The sequence below is a fragment of the Microcebus murinus genome, chromosome X (assembly GCF_040939455.1).
Source record: "Microcebus murinus isolate Inina chromosome X, M.murinus_Inina_mat1.0, whole genome shotgun sequence".
NCBI classification, from domain to species: Eukaryota; Metazoa; Chordata; class Mammalia; order Primates; family Cheirogaleidae; genus Microcebus; species Microcebus murinus.
This window is the reverse complement of record NC_134136.1, coordinates 76,505,562-76,526,533: the sequence shown is the minus strand read 5'-3', so window position 1 is coordinate 76,526,533 and position 20,972 is coordinate 76,505,562. Positions and strand designations below refer to the sequence as shown.

At 38.8% G+C, this 20,972-nt stretch overlaps 1 protein-coding gene across 1 annotated transcript in view; it reads left to right on the top strand.

The window, feature by feature from the left end:
* Positions 1–20,972, top strand: part of AFF2 (ALF transcription elongation factor 2) — a 658,737-nt gene that overhangs the window by 354,134 nt on the left and 283,631 nt on the right. The gene's annotated exons all lie outside the window — the stretch shown is intronic.

The following is a 20,972-nucleotide window of genomic DNA, read 5'->3' as shown; positions in this document are numbered from 1 at the left end:
GATAAGTTTGATCATCAGGGGATGCATTTGTTACAAAAATTGGTGGGCAGGGAAGAGTCTTCCATTTCTTTTGGTTCACAACTTCCTGCAAGTTGTACCTATATGTTCTATATAATATTCATGTTCCATTCTGGTATCCAAAAATAACTTCTAAAAGTACAACTATTGAAACTGACAAGCTAAAATAATAATTACCCCTGTGCCAGCATGTACTTTGCCATCCTTAATAGAATGTGGTAAGTGCTAGATAAGTGTTAGCCATTGTTGTTATTATTCACAAGCCTTTTCACATCCAATCTGTGAGGCAGACATTGTTAACCCCATTTTCCAGCTGAGCAAAATGAGGTCCAAAATTGCATTCATTTTCTATGGCTGCTGCAACAAATTAACACAAATTGGGTGGCTTAAAGTAACAGAAATGTATTCTTCCATGGTTATGGAGGCTAGAAGTCTAAAATCAAAGTGTCTCAGGAGGCTTTCAGGGAAAATCCTGCCTTGCCTCTTCCAGCTTCTGTTGGCTGGTGGCAAGCCTTAGCTTGTGGCCGCATCACTCTAATCTCTGCCTCCAGCTTCACATCAACTTCTCTGTGTTTGTGTAACTTTTACTCTTATTTCTGTGTCTGTCTCCAGACTCCCTCTGCCTGTGTTTTATAAGGACATATGTGATTATATTTAGGGCCCATGCAAATAATTCAGGATAAACATCTCCTCTTAAGATCCTTAACTTAATCACATATTTTCCATATAAAGTAATATTCATTCTTTTGCCATATAAGTTAATATTCACAGATTCCAGGGATTTGACATGGAGCTATCTTTTGGGGGCCGTTTGTTTTGGTCTGCCACAAATATTATCCAACCAATAAGTGGCAGAACTGAGACTAATTGAAATCTAGGTACCTTGATACCAAAGCCTGTGTTGTTTCTAATACCATATTAAATGACACCTGTCTCTACTCTGGAATAAATTTGGAGACCACTCAATGTTATCTCTGTCTTTTTGAAGTTGGGAAACTGAGTCTCCAAGAGGGGAGATGTTTTAGAAATATTGTTAAGAAGTCATAATGACAAGCATAAAAACAAATCAGATCCATAGTTATTAGAGCAGGATTTTTTTCCTCCATTTCTCTATAAGAAAGTAAGTACTTTGCTTGGTGTATTTCATTTTAAAGACTTTGGATATTATTTGGACTAAACTAGGGTAAAAAGAATATTTTATTTCATTATGCATTTTAGTGAGTTTATTATAGGTAATATGTTTAGCAAAAAAAATTTATTAGTGACATGACCTTTAATTTAGCCTGTCTAATTGGTGCTAATTTAGTTAGATTGCATTAAATTACACCATTTAATGTAGCTATACATGAGTCAAGAAATCTATTTCAACAAGTTAGGTAATTTTTCATGCAGCTGAACAGTAGAAATGGCACTGAGGTTGCTGAAAAATGCAATATTCCTAAATAATAGTTTTCCAGAAGTCTTGTTAGAAAGGCACAGAAAGCTTATCTCCCATCACCACTCATTTCCTAATCTGTAAAAATTAGCCAAAGTAAAAAAAAAAATAAGAAAGGGGGATTGACATTTGTAAGTGTACCATAATCTTTACAAATGATCCTTATCCCAGCCTTTATTTCTGATTTGCTAGGTTAGGGAGCAAATAACATTGAAAGAGAGGCGGTTTCCCATCTTTGATCTTTATGTCTTCCTATTTGGATTTTATTGGTTAGATGATGGAGGTATCAAGTTACTGACATCATTCCCTCAGTGGTATAAAGAAAAAAAAAAAAACAATTGATGTTCAGAAAACACATACACAAAAACAAAATATGTTGCCAATGTGAAGCCCGAGCTTGATCTTCAGACTCTGTTTTAAACACCGTGTATCACTGAAAGGGTTTGGGTGAGGTTTTATGAAGACATAAAAATAAAAAATGGGAAACAACTATTTTTTTGTTTTCTTTTTTAAATGTTACTTGCTGCCTAACAGAAATGAAGGCTGGGGAAAGGGTCGTTTCTAAAGACTCTGGTATACTTATCAGCATCAATCTCCTTCCTGATGTCTACTTTGGTTAATTTTTACAGATCAGGAAAATGAGTGGAGACAGTTTTTGGGGGAATCTTCCATTGCCCAGTTATGCCTCTTGTTTCTTTTAACTCTGCCAGTGATGGTGTATGCCACACATCTCACACAGGTGACCAAATGGAAGCTGTAACACTACTGAGGCTCATTTGAGAACGTAATAACCTTCGCAAGATATGATTATTTTTTTTTATTTCGGCATATTATGGGGGTACAGATTTTAAGGTTTCAATAAATGCCCATTCCCCCCCCCAAGTCTGAGTCTCCATCATGACCATCCCCCAGATGGTGCACATCTCACTCATTATGTATGTATATACCCGCCCCCCTACCCCCTCCCACCTGCCCAATACCCTATTACTGTAGTACCTATGTGTCCACTTAGGTGCTACTCAGTTAATACCAGTTTGCTGGAGAATATATCTGGTGCTTGTTTGTCCATTCTTCGGATACTACACTTAGTAGTATGGGTTCCAGTTCTAACCAGGAAAATATAAGATGTGCTATATCACCATTGTTTCTTAGAGCTGAATAGTACTCCATGGTATACATATACCACATTTTATTAATCCATTCTTGGATTGATGGGCACTTGGGCTGTTTCCACAGCCTTGCAATTATGAATTGTGCTGCTATAAACATTCGAGTGCAGGTGTCTTTTTTGTAGAGTGTCATTGGATCATTTGGGTAGATGCCCAGCAATGGGATGGCTGGATCAAATGGTAGATTCAGTTGTATCGCTTTAAGGTATCTCCATATTGCTTTCCACAGAGGTTGAACTAGTTTGCAGTCCCACCAGCAGTGTAGGAGTGTTCCTCCCTCTCCACATCCACGCCGGCATTTGTTATTTGGAGATTTTTGATAAAGGCCATTCTCACTGGAGTTAAGTGATATCTCATTGTAGTTTTGATTTGCATTTCCCTGATGATTAGAGATGATGACCATTTTTTCATATGTTTGTTGGCCATTCTTCTGTCTTCTTTAGAAAAGTTTCTGTTGAAGTCCTTTGCCCACTCTTTAATGGGGTTATTTGATTTTTTTCTTCCTAATTTTCGTGAGTTCTAAGTATATTCTAGTTATCAGTCCCTTATCGGATGCATAGGATGCAAAAATTTTCTCCCATTCTGTAGGTTGTCTGTTTACTTTCATGACTGTTTCTTTGGCTGTGCAGAAGCTTTGTAGTTTGATCATGTCCCATTTATTTATTTTTGTTGCTGCTGTGATTGCCTTTGGGGACTTCTTCATAAACTCTTTGCCCAGGCCGATGTCTAGGAGAGTGTTTCCAACTTTTTCCTCTAGAGTTCTAATACTTTCATACCTTAGGTTTAAGTCTGTTATCCAGCGTGAGTTGATTTTTGTGAGAGGTGAAAGGTGTGGGTCCTGTTTTAGCCTTCTACAGGTGGCTATCCAGTTTTCCCAGCACCATTTATTGAAAAGGGATTCTTTTCCCCAGCGTATGTTTTTGTCTGCTTTGTCAAAGATTAGATGGCTATATTAGGATGGTTTTATATCAGAATTATCACATCTGTTCCACTAGTCAATATTCCTATTTTTGTGCCAATACCATATTGATTTAATTACTACAGCTTTGTAGTATAGTTTGATATCTGGCATATTAATGCCTCCCATTTTGTTTTTGTTGCCTAGAATTGCTCTTGATATTCGGGGTATTCTTTGGTTCCATACGAAGTGTAAAATTATTTTTTCTATATCTGGGAAGAATGCTGATGGGATTTTAATAGGTATTGCATAATAGAGGAAAATTTCCCAGGCCTTGCTCAAAATCTCGATATACAAGTTCAAGAAGCTCAGAGGACCCCTGGGAGATTCAATGCAAACAGGAAGACGTCACGACATGCAGTCATCAGACTGACCAAAGTATCAACTAAAGAGGCCCTTCTAAGAGCTGTAAGACAAAAGAAGCAAGTGACATACAAGGGAAAGCCAATTTGAATAACATCAGACTTCTCTAATGAGACTTTACAAGCAAGGAGAGACTGGGGCCCCATTCTCACTCTTTTGAAACAAAACAATGCCCAGCCTAGAATATTATTCCCTGCAAAGATATGATTATTTTTTAGCTTGTCTCTAGAAGGAAGCATTGCCAAGGCTTTTGGTGGGGTGGGGGGTGTCTGCAATAATTTTAATTAGACCCATAGGTGGCTTTTTCCTCAGTTTTCTTTTAAATAGCAAAAAACTCGGGTGGACTTTCTAAACTATAGACAGATTTAACAGAGACGAAATGCTGCTCTTAAAGGGGCCTGTGAAATCATAAGTCAATCAAGTGCCAGATGCTGCAGGATTTTCAAACTGAGTGGGTACCACACAGTGGCAGCAGCAGCCCTGGGTCTCTCCATGTGTTTCCAATACAATCGAGCTTCTGCCTCTCCTCCTGATCTTTCCATAGTACTGGGAGCATATTGCTCACTGCTCTAATGGTTTTGCCATTGTGCACATCTGAAACTTGAGCCTTCAGTGAGTGTCCTCTTCAGTGGCGAAGGAGACACCCACTTAGCCATTGGGTGCCAAGAGTGCAGAGAAGGTTGAGAAAACTTATTCTAAAAATGCCAGAGAACTAAGAATGTATGCCATTGCCATTGCTGTCAATATCCACTAGTGCTACAACCCCTGGCTTTGCCCTGTATACTGCAGCCAGGCTGTGAGTAGCACCTGGTCACTGCCACTGCCTTTTTGGGCCTCTTCCTTGCAGGAGGCAGGTGAGGTGATGTCTTTGTACAGCCTCTACTGCTAAGCTCCTGGGTTGCTAAACCCAAGACCAAGAGAGAGGGGACTTAGTTAGGAAAAACTGCATGGGGACAGCAAAATTTCAGCAGTACTTTGAAGAGTAGAGAAAAACAAGTTGGGAAGGACACTGTGGACTCAGTAAGGTCAGAAGAGAGTGTGCAGGCTGGCAGCATTGTGGCAGGGGTGTCTGTGTTGACTGAACCCAGGGGCTGAATACCTTGATGAGATGAACTGTTCCCCGGTACCTAAGGCTAGAATGTTTAAGGATGAGATAGTTTGCACTAAATACCAGTCCTTCTAATAATAAAATTAATTTGACCATTTGGAACAAGATTTAGTAATGGGCCTCATCCAAGCCTCTAAATATGCATATTCCACTTTGGAACTGTACATAATTGCTCAATTGCACCTGCAAATCATGTTGTTAGCTCACTAATTATTCAAATAGTGGTGGCGATTCTACAATTGTGTGTGTAATTGTGTTAATTGTTAATGCAGTTAGGTACAGGTGCACCGTGACTAATTACACATGCAGAAGCAGCTCTCAAATGGCCTACTGTCTCCATGCATGGGCCACCCCTCTCGGAGACAGACATAAGTGGGTGACACACACAAAGCCATAGGCCATCGGTGAGGTCCATCTGGCAAGGTTTTCACTTGGGAGCCACATATACATTTAGGAAACAATCAGGTCTTTGACTGAATTCAGCTGTTTTTGCTTTTGCCTCTCTTGTACCCTCACCCCACCCAGGAGCGAGGCGCGAGGCACAAACTCGTGAGCTTGTGCAAGTGACTGCACACATATGCACAGAGTCACACAGAAACCAGCTCGTGGGGCTGGCTCCACTCATCTTTTCGCTGATGGTTCCCTGGAGAGATTAGCTTTTAGTCAGGGATTTTATTACTGTCTTTCCCTGTCACCCACATGGTTTCAGGAATCACATTTATCTACATCCAGTATCAGGATATTTATGCCATTTTCCAGGTAAGAGATGCAGCCTGGGAGGTGAAATTTAGATGATTTCTGGGACATTCTGATGATTTATGCCAATGGGACAAGAATAGGGCCTGCTACCACATTTACACTTTGCCTTTTCCATCATCTCTTTACCCAGGTCAGCCTCGTTTCATCTTGTGGCTTGGCGCTAACAGCCTATCTGGCTACAAGACAAGTCTGATAAATGCTGAAGTAAGTCTCCTGTGTCTGTGGGTTAGGGGCTGGTTGCATATCTCACACTGTGGAAGATACACTAAAGATATATCTTCTATTTTCAAGACCAACTTCATTTAAAATATTCTGCCCATTTGTCCCTACAAACCAGAAGTTTTTACCTTTCGATGGATCATAGGGTGTTTTGAAATTTTGATCAAAATGGTGGAGCATCTTGCCAGAAAATGCACATAGAGGCACACACAGAATGTTTTGCATATGATTTTAGACCCCCTGAAGCCCATTCGTGGATCCCAGGTTTCCCAGCTGAACTCCTTCCACAAACCCTTAATGTTTCAGCACCTAAGTGCCTGGTTCATGGAAGTGGTTTGATTGAATGTAATACCTTATATGAAGAAGACACTACTATTTGAGGTATATGATAACTGAATAAAGTTAGTAAAAATTACAGTGCCAATATACTCAAGTCACACACACACATACATACACAAACTTTGAGATGATAAATTCTACTTTTTGTTTCAAAAGATGGGGTCAATACAGATATGGATATGTATTATTATGATGATCATATGTTAGTTTCATAACATAGTTGGTAAATTTAAAAATGAGTGTTCACAGTGAAGTACACATTTGATGATATAGAGAGTGTACACTCAGGAGGGAGAGAGGAAGAGAAAGGAAGAGAGGAAGGGTAGAGTTAGGGGGGGTTGTAGGTAGATGTGTATGGGCTTGTGTAACCATAGACCTTCTTGTGCACAGAATGTGGGGCTCTCAGGCTGCATGTGCACATTGAACCTCAGGCCTTTCTAGCCATCAGCATGTATTTATTGTTTTGACTTTGTATTCTGTAAGCCTAGCTCTAAGGAACTGGCTCTCTTATAAGAATATCCTCCCTGCTATAAGGAAGGCAGGTCAGCTGTAAAAAATTAATTAGCACTGGCTTGTAATCCAATGCCAGAAGGAAAATAAGCCACACTTAAGACAAATCAGTCTATAAGTAATACAGAAGAACCTTTTGAGGGAGCACTGAGGTTAGAGGTATGGAACCACCCCCCGCCCCAAATTGGCCTTGATCTGGTAGAAGCGATACACTCTGCATTGCTGCTGCATGGAGAACAGAACTGACCCACTTCATCTCCAGGTCTGTGACCCCACAAGGTGTGCAGTGAAACAGAGGGTAATGTTAGAACTCATGTCACAAGATTGCTGTAAGGATTAAATGAGATAACCCTTGCAGGGCATTGAGTGCAATGCCTAGCCCATATTAAGTACTTAGTAAATGTGGCTATATCATGACCATCATTATTGTTATCGCTATTATTATTTCTGTTGTTGTTCATTTACTCTATAAATATGGGAAATCAACAGTGCAATTGCCTTCTGCCCCCTCCCCCTTTGCCAATGAATGTTGTTCATACCTTCCTTTTGTCATTTTCTCTAGTCTGCCTTGTAGCACAGGCATTCATGTATTTGTCTTATCCCACTAACTAGGCTATATGGCTGAACTAATTTGCTAGGGCTGCCAGAGCAAAGTACCACAAACTGGATGGCTTTGGCTTAAACAACAGAACTTTATTGCCTCACAGTCTGGAGGTTACAGATTGCCACAATGTTGGCGGGGATGGTTCCTTCTGAGGATTGTTACAGAGAATCTGGCCTAGAACTCTCCTTTGCCTGTAGATGGGCATATTATCCCTGCTTGTATCTGTACATAATCTTCCCTCTATGTGTATCTTTGTCCCAGTTTCCCCCTTTTATGAGGACTTCAGTCATATTGGATTAGGTCCCAACTTAGTGACCTCATTTTAAGTTGATTACATCTGTAAAGACCCTGTCACCAAATAAGGTCACATTCTGACATACTGGGGATTAGGACTTCAACATAAATTTTGAGGAGGACACAATTCAACCCATAATGATGATCACTAACAATAAAGTTTTTGTTTTATTTGTCTTTGAACCCTCTACAGTGTTGTCTAATTCAGTGCCTGAGCTACAGTGAACGAAGCAATGTGCCTGATGTGGTGGAAGCCAACAGGCCTGGGTTCTAATCTCATCTTTCTCTACCCATGAGCCAGTTAGCCAGTCCAAGTATACTTCCCCATCTAAATGTGAGGCTACTGATTCCTACCTTAATGGAGTTATGAACATTAGTGTTTGTATATAGGCAAAGTACCCACACATAATAGATGCTCAGTAAACAGTAGTTATTACTCATGTTTTTGCTAAATGAATGAAAAAAATATCTGGAAGGATGATGGAAACTTAAACATCTAGTCACAACTATTAGCCAGAATTAAGTTTTGAACTTCTTAGTTAAATTGGCCTTTTTTTCATTTCATTTCATGGTTTTATATCTAGTCAATGTGTAATGAAAAGAAATTAATACACTGGTTTGGAATGGTGTGAGAAGTTAACCAACTTTCTAAACCAATTTTGTGAACAACAATCAACATTGTGGCCTTGTATATGTACATAAGTGTGTTTGAGCAGTCTAAGTTGCCTCTTTGAGGTGTGATATTTAGTTTGTAGACAGGCAAAGCCAGTTTATCACCCCAAACTGAAATGTGTCTATTACATTTCAGAAATGTATGTAATTCTGTTAGAAAAAATTTCCAATGACAATATATTATAGACAGATAGGCACTTGTTCAGAAACTAGAAAAATGCAAAGTTCCCTCTGACATTATTTTTCATTATAGTTTCAATTCAATAGCACAGGGGTGTCACAATCAAATTCACATTTCCTTTTGCCTGCTTGTCTCAACATTGTAACAATGGCTTAATGTGCATTACTTGTTATTTGTTGGAAATAGATGGGAAAATCAGCAACACCAAAAAGCCAACCTCATAATCACTGATTTTTCACACTGTGTCAATTGCTGTAAATCACGGAAATATAGATATGTGTTGTTGTCATGTTGAAGGTGATTAAAAGATGCTGAATCTGTAATCGCTACAATGAAAGAGATTGTCATCAATAAAGAGCTAGGGAGTTGTATTGATCTGAGCATAGGAATTTGCAAACTCTCTATCTCAGTTATCTTGTCAGTCCACAACTGCAAAAGATATAGTAGCCCATCTTTTGGAAGAAGAAAGTCCATATTTTAGTTAAGACTACTTTGTTTATTTTCAGCTTCCAGGTCCTAATGTGGGCCTTCTCAATGGATGACTACATTGTCATTTGTATTATCTAAAAGTTGATGTATAGCTCCCTACCAAGCTCAGCTTCAGTGTATTTGGCAACACATCCTAACTGGCTTAAACGTCATGGGAAAATCATTTGGAGGAGACAGGGAACTTTATGAATTGTTTATCTTGCTTCAGAAGTATCCACAGGCTGCGATTGGTTTCATACTTCTAATATAGAATTGTGAGTAAAAATGCATACTATATGACCTAATGCAATAAAAATGAAGGATGAACACTGTACTTCCATTAAGTTTTCTGTTTTCAGCAGTTCCACAGAGCCACGTATCAAGAACTGTGTCTGTGTGGGTCCCTGTTAATATAAAACTTGCATAATTACAGGTCAGGGGGCCATGACAATTTCTGTTTGGAGCCTAAAACAACATTCTCTGTGCAGAATCGACCCACCTTCCCACTGTCCTGCCTCTGTTCTCACCACCCTCTTCTTTATGCTTGGGTGGTCATATTTTGAAATTTCCCCAGGATCAGTTTGTCATGCAATCATGTTTCTCGCCACATCTGAAGGATGCTGTGCTTCGCATGATAATCAGGCCCTCTTTGTTTCCGCTGCTGCACTGCTCTCAGTAACTCCCATCAGCTCCTGCAGTCTGAGGGCTAATGCTCTGGTGGTAGCGTGTGGAGGGCCTCTCAGAGAGAACAGCTCGCCTGTTACTCTGCTGGTTTCTTAAAAACAGATCTACATCAGTTTCAGGTTTTAAGCTGTTATGATTACTCCATTTTTAAAAAATGCATTAAAACAATTTATGAGCATTGGTTGCAAGTTTTGCGTGTGTGGCATGGGTATGTTTGCCCTGATTATTGTGTCCCTGTATACAACTTACTGCATATTTACAAAAGAAGCTGAACTAACTTACTGACACCCATGTGAATATGTTCCAGAGAAAGATACTCCTGGAAGGCATTAATTTCTTTATGGATTTAATAGCCATGATGGTGTCTTTCCCACCAGAACGGCTAAAGAGTATTATTCACTGTCTTCTTTTGAAATGATTGTTATTTGGTTCCAAATTGCTTTCACTTGTATTCAAAGAGCATATTGCTACTATAGAGATATAGTCTGCCAACTTTATAAAATATGTCTCCATGCCTTATCTCAGCCAATTAAGAATCTAGTCCTATATGTAATACTTATCTAGATTCTGGGAAATTAGTGGGAGTTTGATACAGTAAAAGAGTGGTGGATTGAGTTTTCTATGCCCCTATATGTTTTCCCACTAGCTGATCATACAATAGATTCCAATAGATTCTGTGTCCCCTGAATTTGAACAGAAATACTAGTTATTGCCAAAGATAAATAATTCACCAGAAAACTCTCTGAATCATAGTTATAAATGCATATAACATAGGAGCCAGATAGCTAGATAGAACCAATAAACCATAGAGAGAATCAGACCCCTTCATTTCATAGTGAGAAGAAAGTGCCCAGAAAGCAGAGGTGATTCACCAAAGACACAGCTAGATAACTGAAACTTGATGAAAAATGGACCCTAACTACCAAAATAAATAGAGAGGGATGGTCCACAAGATGTATTTCGAGGCAATGTATTTCATTGCCAAATGAGGAACATCTGACAGCCCAACCCTTAGTGAGTGTTATGGACTAAAGGGTAATATGACCTCCTGAAAGTAAGCATTAACTGTAGAGTATTATAAAATGACTTACTCTCAGTCTTGATTATTTGTATAATCAATTCATCACATAGGTGAAGAACATGAGAGAGATCTAGAGAGAGGGGAGCAGAACCAGAATCTTCCAGCCTCAGCTGTAGGGCTCTTCCCCATGGGCCACCCTTCTCCTCCCATGGTAAACCATACATTTTTAAAATTCCCTCTCTGTGGTTGGTATATTGTAATCTCATAATTAGGGAGGCTCATTATAAGATTTATTCATTGCCCAACCTAGGCCTCTGAAAACAGAGAGCTGTAAAAATAAGTCAGTTGATATGTTCAATTGCCCAGATAGTGGACCTGGTTGTCAAAGGGTTAGCCTGGACATGCTGAAGATTGAAGGAGCATTTCAAACAGCACCAGACTACAGGTCTGAGTATTGCTGAAAGCTTTGGGTGATAATACTGTAAAAAGCAGATTTTCTCTCATTCCAGCCAAACAGAACCAACTAGCCAGTAGTGAGTCCATTACAGGGAACTTGTAAGAAATGCAACCTTTGAAAAATAAGGCTTTGAAATTCCAATAAGAAGGACTCATTTTGCCATTAGATTGTTAGTTGTGGTCTAGTATATGCTTTCATATAGGCATTTCACATTTACAGGGAAACACACTAAAGTTTCAAATGCAGAAATCCATAGCAGGTAAATTAAATCTTTTTTTTCAAACTTTCACTCCTGAATTAATTGTCTTTATTCAACAGCCTCAACATAATCTTACCTCCTAGTTTGATATAATTTGTTGTAGACAAAGAAAAATGGCAGCAAATTCTCTCATGGCTGTTTTAATCAGTTTCTTTTTGAGACTTTACAAAATGGCCCATTGAGCTCCACATTGTATTTTTTGTATAGATTAATTTGAAGCGATTTTACTGGCCACTGTGTTTATGAATGCAAGGAAATAATTGTCATATTTTGTTTATCCTACACAGCTAGGTATATATAACTTTATGCTCATCAGAACAGTGGACAAATTAGGCTCATTAAACTGCAACTTGTGTTTTCATGTTCATTACATAATGCTATATTGGTACAATAAAGGAGTTTCACAAAACAAAAATAATTTAAGACAACTAGTATTTTATGGCTATTATATTTAAATATACATGAAATATAAACTATTATTTTATAATTTGACTTGGAGCCAATATTCTTATACAATAGTTAAGAACATGGGTTAGAAGTCATATATACATGGTTTTTGTATCTTGGCTTTATCACATATTCACTGTATGACCTTGGGCAAATTATTGAACCCCTATGAACCTCACTTTCATCATCTATTAAATGGGGATAATAATGCCTATTTCTTAGAGTTGTCATGGAGAATAAATAAGATATAAATGGGTCTGTCATACCTAAGTGCTCAAGAAACATGTCCCATATAAATAGCCATTTGTATTATTATTTTAACACAAAAACCATAACAACAAAGGCTTCATTGACACAAGTGGTTTTCATTTTTGCACCTTACTTTTAACTCAGTATGCTATTAAGCATTCAGTTGTAAAAACAATTATGTAAACTGCCAATGCAGAGAGGGTTTTTATATAGAATGCTGTGTGCCTTGGGGACAAATGCCATCCAATGCCCACTCTAGTCTAGATGGACTAGGCCTGGAGGTTACTGTTAGGCTATGGTTTGACTGAAGGAATATACCACAATGCCTAACTAGGAAGCCCCATTGAAAGTGATCATTTTCCCTTTAGTGTGACCCTTCCATTAACGGCTGGATGTTAGGGCTGCATTAATGAAAGTATACAAGGAGTGGAAAGAAAGGATATAGGAAATCACCTAAACTTTTAAAAGTATAACTCATAGACACCATTAGAAAGGAGGCACAGATGGATCCTTTACAGGAGTAGGGCATTTGCTGCTGCTCAAATGCATGTCTCCCCAGAAATTAATAAATACTGTTATTTTCTGCACTTAAATCATAATTTCAAAAATAGGTTTATTCATTCAACTTTCTCTTCTCTATACCTCCAGTTCACTAGCATTATATCATTTCATTATCTTGCATTGATTGGCTCAGTTGTTTAGACTGAACATGGCCATGACCTCCTGCACAGCAGTTAACCTGTGCTGTACAGTCAAAGACTCAAAGGAGGAACTCTGGCTGTTTGCCTGGCACACCTGGCTCTAGCCAAAGCTGAATGGTGACTTCCTAATGGTCCAGTCATTGTTGGTGTGGTGTTGATGCGAGTGGGGCAAGGCAGGGCCTACACTGCTGAGTGACTAGAGAGCACGCTCATCAAAAAGGTGCCCACAGACTTTGCTTCTTTTTTATGTAACTTCTGTTCTTGCTTTCACACTGCTTTCTCATACATCTTTATGTCACAGTCTTAACAATCACTGTTTCATCACACTACTTAAATGTTTTTGAAGAGTTACTATATTTGGAATCTGTTTTCAGGGGTAAGGTGGTACACAAGCCTGTTCCCTTCCCCCATCCCTGTTTCTTCCCAACAGAATACAGATGAAACTGTGTAGATAGATCTAGGAGATCTTCCAGTAGAAGAAACTTGATTAGAGCTCCTTGGTTACTTAAATTGAAATGAATTGAACTGAATCAAATAGAATCATGAAGTAATGAGTCTCCTGTCATGGGAATCATGTAAGAGTGATTGCATGATGTAATGATAAGAACTTGGCCTTTTCAAGCAGGTGGATTGAGGTTAATCTCAGGCCTTCCACTCACATGGCTGTGTGACTTTGGGCAAATCATTTCATCTCTCTGTACTGCATTTGTCCTCATCTTTAAAATGAGCCAGAAGGTAGAATGGTTAGAATGTATAATCCCCAGAGCCCTTTCTCTGAGAAGTGCCTATCTATGAGATGAATGTATCCATTCATTATTGGACAAGCAACTCAAAAGTATTCTGTTGAGAATGAACCAGGAGCATTAGCTTTGCATGTCAAGGATGGCACATTTATTATCAGAGGTATTTCATTTATAACCTGGTCCTTCCCTTCCCTGTCCTCCAGCAGATTTAGTAGATTTCAGTTAGAGCTTTAATACTTTGGGCCAACAGCCTCTATTGTACCTGTCATGGCTGGCTGCTGGAGTCAGTCATTTTTCAGACTGCCTGTTTTACTGTAAGTAACTAGAATTTCTAAAGACAGAAGGGTTGGCCCAGCCTGCTCTATTTGGCTGTTTCTCTATTCCTTGAAAGGAACAATGAGAGGGGAAGAGTGCCATGTTGAATGAGCAAGTGCCTTCCCTCACTCTGTCATGGCCTTGTCATGGCACCAGTGAACTCATTTCACCACAAATTTATAACTCCTAAAATAAATATTGACTGTGGATGTTGGTGGGAGAACAGTATTCAGGGCACTTTGGACTGCCAATGAACCTGGAAGAATTTCCTTCAATAAGGTGGAAAATGACCAAAAGCTAAAGGAGGAGTCAAGAACTAGAGTATTAAGGTACTGAACTCAGTGCTGAACCTGAGTCCTCAGTGTTTAGCCACTTTGGAGTCCTGTCTGGAAGAAAGAGTTGGCCTGTTAGTGATAACAGCATGTGCTTTTCATGTATAGACTCAGAGTTATCATTGCCCAGGCTACATTCCCTCAAGATGCTCTTTCACTCTCAAGTTTTTAGTGTGCCATTTTGTAGGTTCCTTTTTAGGACTAAACCATTTTGCCTTTTATGTTGATAGTCAGTTTGGACTTTGTGATACCATTATTTGCCTTATAACAACTATAAGTAACCTCCCATCATGGGGAGGGGTTCGTTGTGCTTCATCAGCTTGGCTCCTGAATTGCTATGGCTCTAGTGAGGACTCTGAATAAATCTATGTTGAACACATTGACTGCCACACTAGAAAAACCATTTTTCCTTGAGGCCACGGTGTTTTATTATGAAAATAGAATAAAAACTTCGAAAACAAAATGATCCTTTCTAATTTAATGAAAAATGAAATTTATTGACTTCTATTCATTTGATCCACAATTTTAGAATTCATTTGTTAATATTAATTATAATGATAAGAACATCAACAAGTAAGATTTTCATGAGCCAACTGCAGGGTTTTGCCCAGATTTTGCTTCACAAGGCCCCAGGCTCAAACCTAGCATGAGTTAAATACAACTCACATGGTAGTTAATGTGTTAAAGACCAGCAGCATGAAATAGTGAAAGAAACATTTGATTGAGTAGCCAAAAACCCAGGTGCTAGTCTTCACCACTGACCGCCATAAAATCTCAGACAAGTCATGTAACCTTTTGAACAGTGGTCTCCAACATTTTTGGCACCAGGAACCAGTTTCATGGAAGACAATTTTTCCACGGATGAGGGTGGGGGTGGAGGGAAGAGCTCTGTGGCCTCGTTCCTAACAGGCCACAGACCAGTATCGGTCTGCAGCCCTGGGTTGGGGATCACAGCTTTTGAAGACTCAGTTTTTTCTTCGTCTTAACCAATGAAACTCATTCTATCTTCTTTGCCTACTTCAGAGAGGAGTTGTGAGCAAAAAGTGATACTTGGGTGGAGGATGGAGAGGATGTAAAAGGACTTTGTAACATGGCAAGGACTTGAAACTTCCAAGGAATTGTTTGTATTAGCAATGGTCTTAGTAGCAGTAATAGTAGAAAATATTCTTAATATCACTCTCGTATACATGCCCTCATTGCTTTTTGTTTGCATATGGCATCAGGGTGCTATTCTTAGAGTTTTGAATTAAAGGGTTCATATCTTCATTTTAAGGGTTAGGAGATCTTTCCTGGGGCTAGATCATCATTTGTAGAGAACAGAAACCGAGAATCTTGGAAATGCTAATTGGAAAGCTTAACATTACATAATATGTGTTAGATACTGCTATAAAACTTTGTAGCATCCTGATAAGGTGTCATGCTTTCCTTTTGAGCACAGATTGTAAAACAAATGCAAAACATTTAGAAGGTAATGAAGCATATTTTATAAGTATACTTAAGTGCCAGGCTAGATGATTTCAATATTAGTGGGATTGTAATAAATTTTTATTTACAGAATGCTCTCAGTCCAGAGATTTTTGGATACCCAACTAAATGCCCACTAAGTATTACTAATTGCACCATTTAAACTGGTATGTTGTCTTAGATTTAAAAGGTCTTTCTTTATGATAATCCATTGGCATGAAGAAAGACCTTAAAACAGATTGTAAGGATCTCTAACATTTCATGGTTTAGCACTTATTGGTGAGTTTATTTATCTTGAATTAGGTTCCTTTATAGATTAAAGCTACATGTCTCTGCCACAAATCTTTTATTTTGTGCTCGTGTCATCAGCAAGAATAAATGGAAGTTGTGGAGTCTGTGAAGGCCACTGGAGGGAATTTCCCAATCTCCTAATATATCAGTGTCTCTTCCAGTCTGTTTCTGATGGGGTCCTACAACAGGTCAACATTATTAGGTAAAGGAAGGCTTCCTAAGAGTGAGAAGCGGTCATCAAAAGTAAATTAATGAAATCCAGCACCTACTAATCTCTTTGACAAGAAGGAATTCTTGCTGCCAACATTTAGAAACCACTAGAAGTGGTCTCTGTTGGAAACCAGGTTTTGCTTTCTGCACTGGGCTGCCAAAAGTATTGCAGTAGAAACTGCAAAAGTAAGTTGAACTTTTAATTATAATTTCAATGACTGTCTAGCGGAATGGATTCATACTCTGGCACTGCACCTTTGAGGCTTTGGGTTGATTTATATAAGATAAAAATCTGTGTGATCTGACAGTTGAAAAGGTCGCCAGCACACTTCATGTCTGATGGTCTCAGTACATCCTCAAATCTTGAATAAAATGGAAGATTTAGGAACAATTATATTTTTTTAAAATAATCTTTTCATATGGAGCCATTTCTATATGTTTCAGCTTCAAGTTTATTGACTTAGGAAAGTATAGATTATATTTTTCACTACCATTTAGCAGTAACCTCTTACTCAATGAGAAGCTCTCTCATGATTGAGCCACTTTGGCTTCGGGGCCAACACGTTATTTTTTAAAATGACATCTAATTGTCATTGTGGTCTCCCTGATATTAAAATTGAACCATCCACATTTAAATGCTTCTGTTGGGAGCTGACTCTGGTGTTATGCATTATACTAATCATTCACTATAGCCTGTAATGTATGTGTGCTGCATGACGCAGCGGTAGCCAGCATTTTCTTCAGACATGGTTACTGCCTTGGGACATAACAAGAGGCCTGAGTTTCTGCACATAAGCAAATGTTGCCCAGCTCCCACACGGAGGGCCCCCGTGGTGGGAGTCTGGAAGCCATAAAGATAAGAAGAACATCCCCAAGGTCCGGCTCCGTATGATGGTTGGTAGTCAATAATGGGTAAGATCCCCCATGGGGGGGCGACCTAAGGCAGACACAACCGTGGGAGTTGGCCGCTGGCTGGGAGAGAGCCACTGGCTGGGAAAGAGCTTGAGAAGTTCTTCTAATGGCTGCATTGTTTACTGTTGCTTGTCTCGGCCTTGGTTTTTGAGTTATGTCTGGTGCTGGTGCTGGCGCCTCAAGTAACCATTTCAAGGTCTGAGACCATGGGAAATTGTTCCCTTGTGAAACAACTCCAAAATTGATGGTTATGGCTGCTATGCTCAGATACTCACGTACAAGGAACTAACCTTGGGTCTGGGAGGTATAAAAATAAAATGACCGGTGTATTGGACGCTCAAGTCATTTCATGTCTGTGTGCATCTGTGTTGTTATTTTATGTTCTGTGTCCATCCCCTGTCCTGTAATCGGGCCACGTCATGCTTCCACTGAAATTCTAAAGCATGTTGCCTATCTGTTTTCATTACGAAAATACTTGCTGGAATGGTTGGACATTTTTACTTTTGTAGATCATGCGGGCTTTGTACCTGTGAAAGACATAGCCTTTAATTTTAGACTGGAGACTTCTAATTAGAGATCAGCTAACACATGTTGAAGCTTTGAAATTAATCTGCTTTGGACCACAGATTGATAGACTTCTTTTAACAGACAGGAGTCATCTTGGAAACTGGATTCTAGGCCAACCCCTTTGTTTTATGTCTGGGGAAATGGTGGCTTGCCCAAAGTCTTATAATTTATTGGTGAACTAACAGAGTTTCTTTAAGACAGTTGGTTCAAGAAAGTTAATTAAGATCTCATGAAACACTCAAGGAATCCTGAAGACAGGGACAGAATGTTATATACTAATGCTTAGCATGCTCAGAGAAACTCTTTAGTCAAATTAATCTATCACATTTTCTGTTCTTAGCCAATTACATTTGACTGTGCCAGAACTAAGGTGCTTTCAGGAAACTATGTTTTGTCTTTTCAAAATGCCATAGTCACTGCCTATCTGAATATTTTCTCTTATTCAAAGTTAATGTTATGTCTCACTACTTTGTCTGAGCACCCCAGATCCATGGATTGTTTTCTCTTCTGTGATTCCCTGTTACAGTTATTGTCAGAGCCATGTATCTGACTTTCTAAAACAGGATCATCATATGATCTGAGGTTTCTAGGATAGTCCTGATTTCAATTTATTCTCCCCATAACTGGATATTCTGCACATCCCCATATTTGCCCATGTAAATCATGTCATGTGAACTGCTTCTGGTACCCACTCAAAGAAACATCCTTCTTCTGACAATGTGCATGATTCAGGGATCAAAACATATGTGCTAACTTGTACTGTTATTACTCATTTTAGGTATATAGGTCTTGTCTTACTCATGTACAGTATATACCCCTTATTTTAGTTCATTTTGTGCTGCTACAACAGAATCCTTGGGACTGTGTAATTTACAACAAACAGCAATTTATTGGTTCACAGTTTGGGAAGCTGAGAAGTTCAATATCAAGGTGACAGCATCTGGTGAGGGCCTTCTTTCTGTGTCAGAACATGGCAGAAGGCATCTTTTGGAGGACGGACAGAGAAGTGGGGAGGGGAGAGAGCAAGAGTTAGAGAGGCAAAAGGGGACCAAAGTTTTTTTGTTTTTGTTTATTAGGTACCCACTCCTGTGATAATGGCATTAATCCATTCATGAGGACAGAGCTTGCATGGCCTAATCACCTCTTAAAGGTCCCACCTCTTAATACTGTCACAATTACAATTAAATTTCCACATAAGTGTTTGAAAAGACACACATTCAAACCATAGACTCCTGTAGACATCCACTGTTTATCATCTACTGAATTTTCCAGAATGCTTAGCTCAGTGCATTGTCCATAGTGGGGATGAAATGTATATTTTTTCATTTGGGATTACTTCTTTAACATGAACAAATTCATGTTAAATTCATTCAAACCTCAACTTTGAAAGTACTTCAACACATTGATTCTGGTCAAGAGTAAGTTCAGTTATTTCATTAAGATTTGCTTTATCAGTAATTTGTTGCGCTTTTACTTGGATTTATAAACACCTGCCAGGTATCTGCTTATTTTGCATACTTTCACAGCTCAGGGATAATCAATACCTTTTTGTCCTATGGATGTGAGGCAAGCTAGGATCGTTGGTGCTGTGCATATGCTGCCCCTGTTAATTTGCATAAACCGTTAGGCTTCATAAACCATGGTACACCATGCATCACTCTTTCTTTGGTCTTCAGCGTATAATGCAATGTCCTTGAGATGCTCTACAGAGCAGGCCCACCCTTAATGACACAGATCCTTTCTTTATGACACACACTGTGTCTGTTAAGGGTCTGTGTTTTCCACAGTGATTTTCTGGAAAAGTGCCATGCCTTTCCATGAGCCAGAAGTTTCAAAGTGTCCCATAAATGCTGGACAGATGGGGGCTTGGGGCCATCTCTCTAGCTAACTGGAGATACTAAGCAAGGCCCTGGGGAAGTTTAAGAAACAGAAACTTCTTGTGTTTGTTTTATTGATTTTTCTGCCAACAAAAAATGTATAACAAATTGTGGTCTTTTGAAATAAAAACGTCAGGAATAAACTCCAGTTTTACAGAGGGATTTCCAGGACACACATGTAGGTGTACTTTTGGGGAGGCTGGATGTACCCAGAAATAGGTAACAAAGCCAAGTCACTTAACAAAGCAAGAAGGATAAAGAGCCAGGGTTGAAAATAATTATTTGTAAATGAACAAAGTGATAATTTTGCCTACTCTCCCTTATCAAATATGCAGCCATCTTCATGATAATCAAACTATTCCTGTGACATGGTGTTACTTATCAGGAGACCAATTTGAGATTGATGATATCAAAATGGAGGTTGTCTTTCAATTCAGTTGAAATGCAAACTGAGCATACAACCTATAGCTATTATGGCATATTTTTAAAGAAAAATCTGGCACCTACATTGACCTCTTATTTACATTTCTTTGAGAGGAAAAAAATCACATAAAAGGTATCAGGAAACACATTTCACAGCAGGCAAATTAATTGGTTTTACAGTATTTGAATGGAGGGTTTTGTCAAATAAAACATGCCATGACAGTTAATAGTATCATTTAGAGCCAGAAAATTACTGGCTTATTTGTTATTGGATAAAAGAAAGGCAAACATTTTGTATTAGAAAGTTTTAATGTGTTTAAAATCTTCATTAGGGATTAATGGACATGCTTGCTTAGCATAGTGCCTCATTATTTTGAGGCTAAGCAGTTACTTCTGTGTTTCAATCTCAGTGTTGTTTCTTAATTTTTTTTTAACTTCTCTTTAATTAGATCTTGCATTTGAGTTTGGACTCTACACCATTGGACATGTAGAATTAATTAATGAGATTTATAGATCTAATGAAAGTGAATTATTCTTAGCTATCATTTCATTTTATTGAGCAGTTAAACCACATGTAAGTGGGCACAGATCTAACAGATTTCAGAAGTATAGCAAAAAATGTGAACTTCCCTGAATATATTTAGCAGTGTCACTTGGCATTAATAGATAAACGTGTTTTAATTAGAGTTATAAATAATAGGGGAGGCAGTGAGGATTCAGTTCCCATGCACACGGCTTGTTCTTTAGGAGCATCACTGTCAAAGAAGAGCAATTGTAATGCTGTTCCTGTGGAACCGCAGTGTCATCCACTGGCAATTAAGACAATCCTAAGAGCAGAGTTTAGAGAGTCAATAAGGCGCCAAGTTTGTTAGAGGTTAGTCTGAAAGTGGAACCACTTTCTATCAAGTGTATTCTGTTGTCAC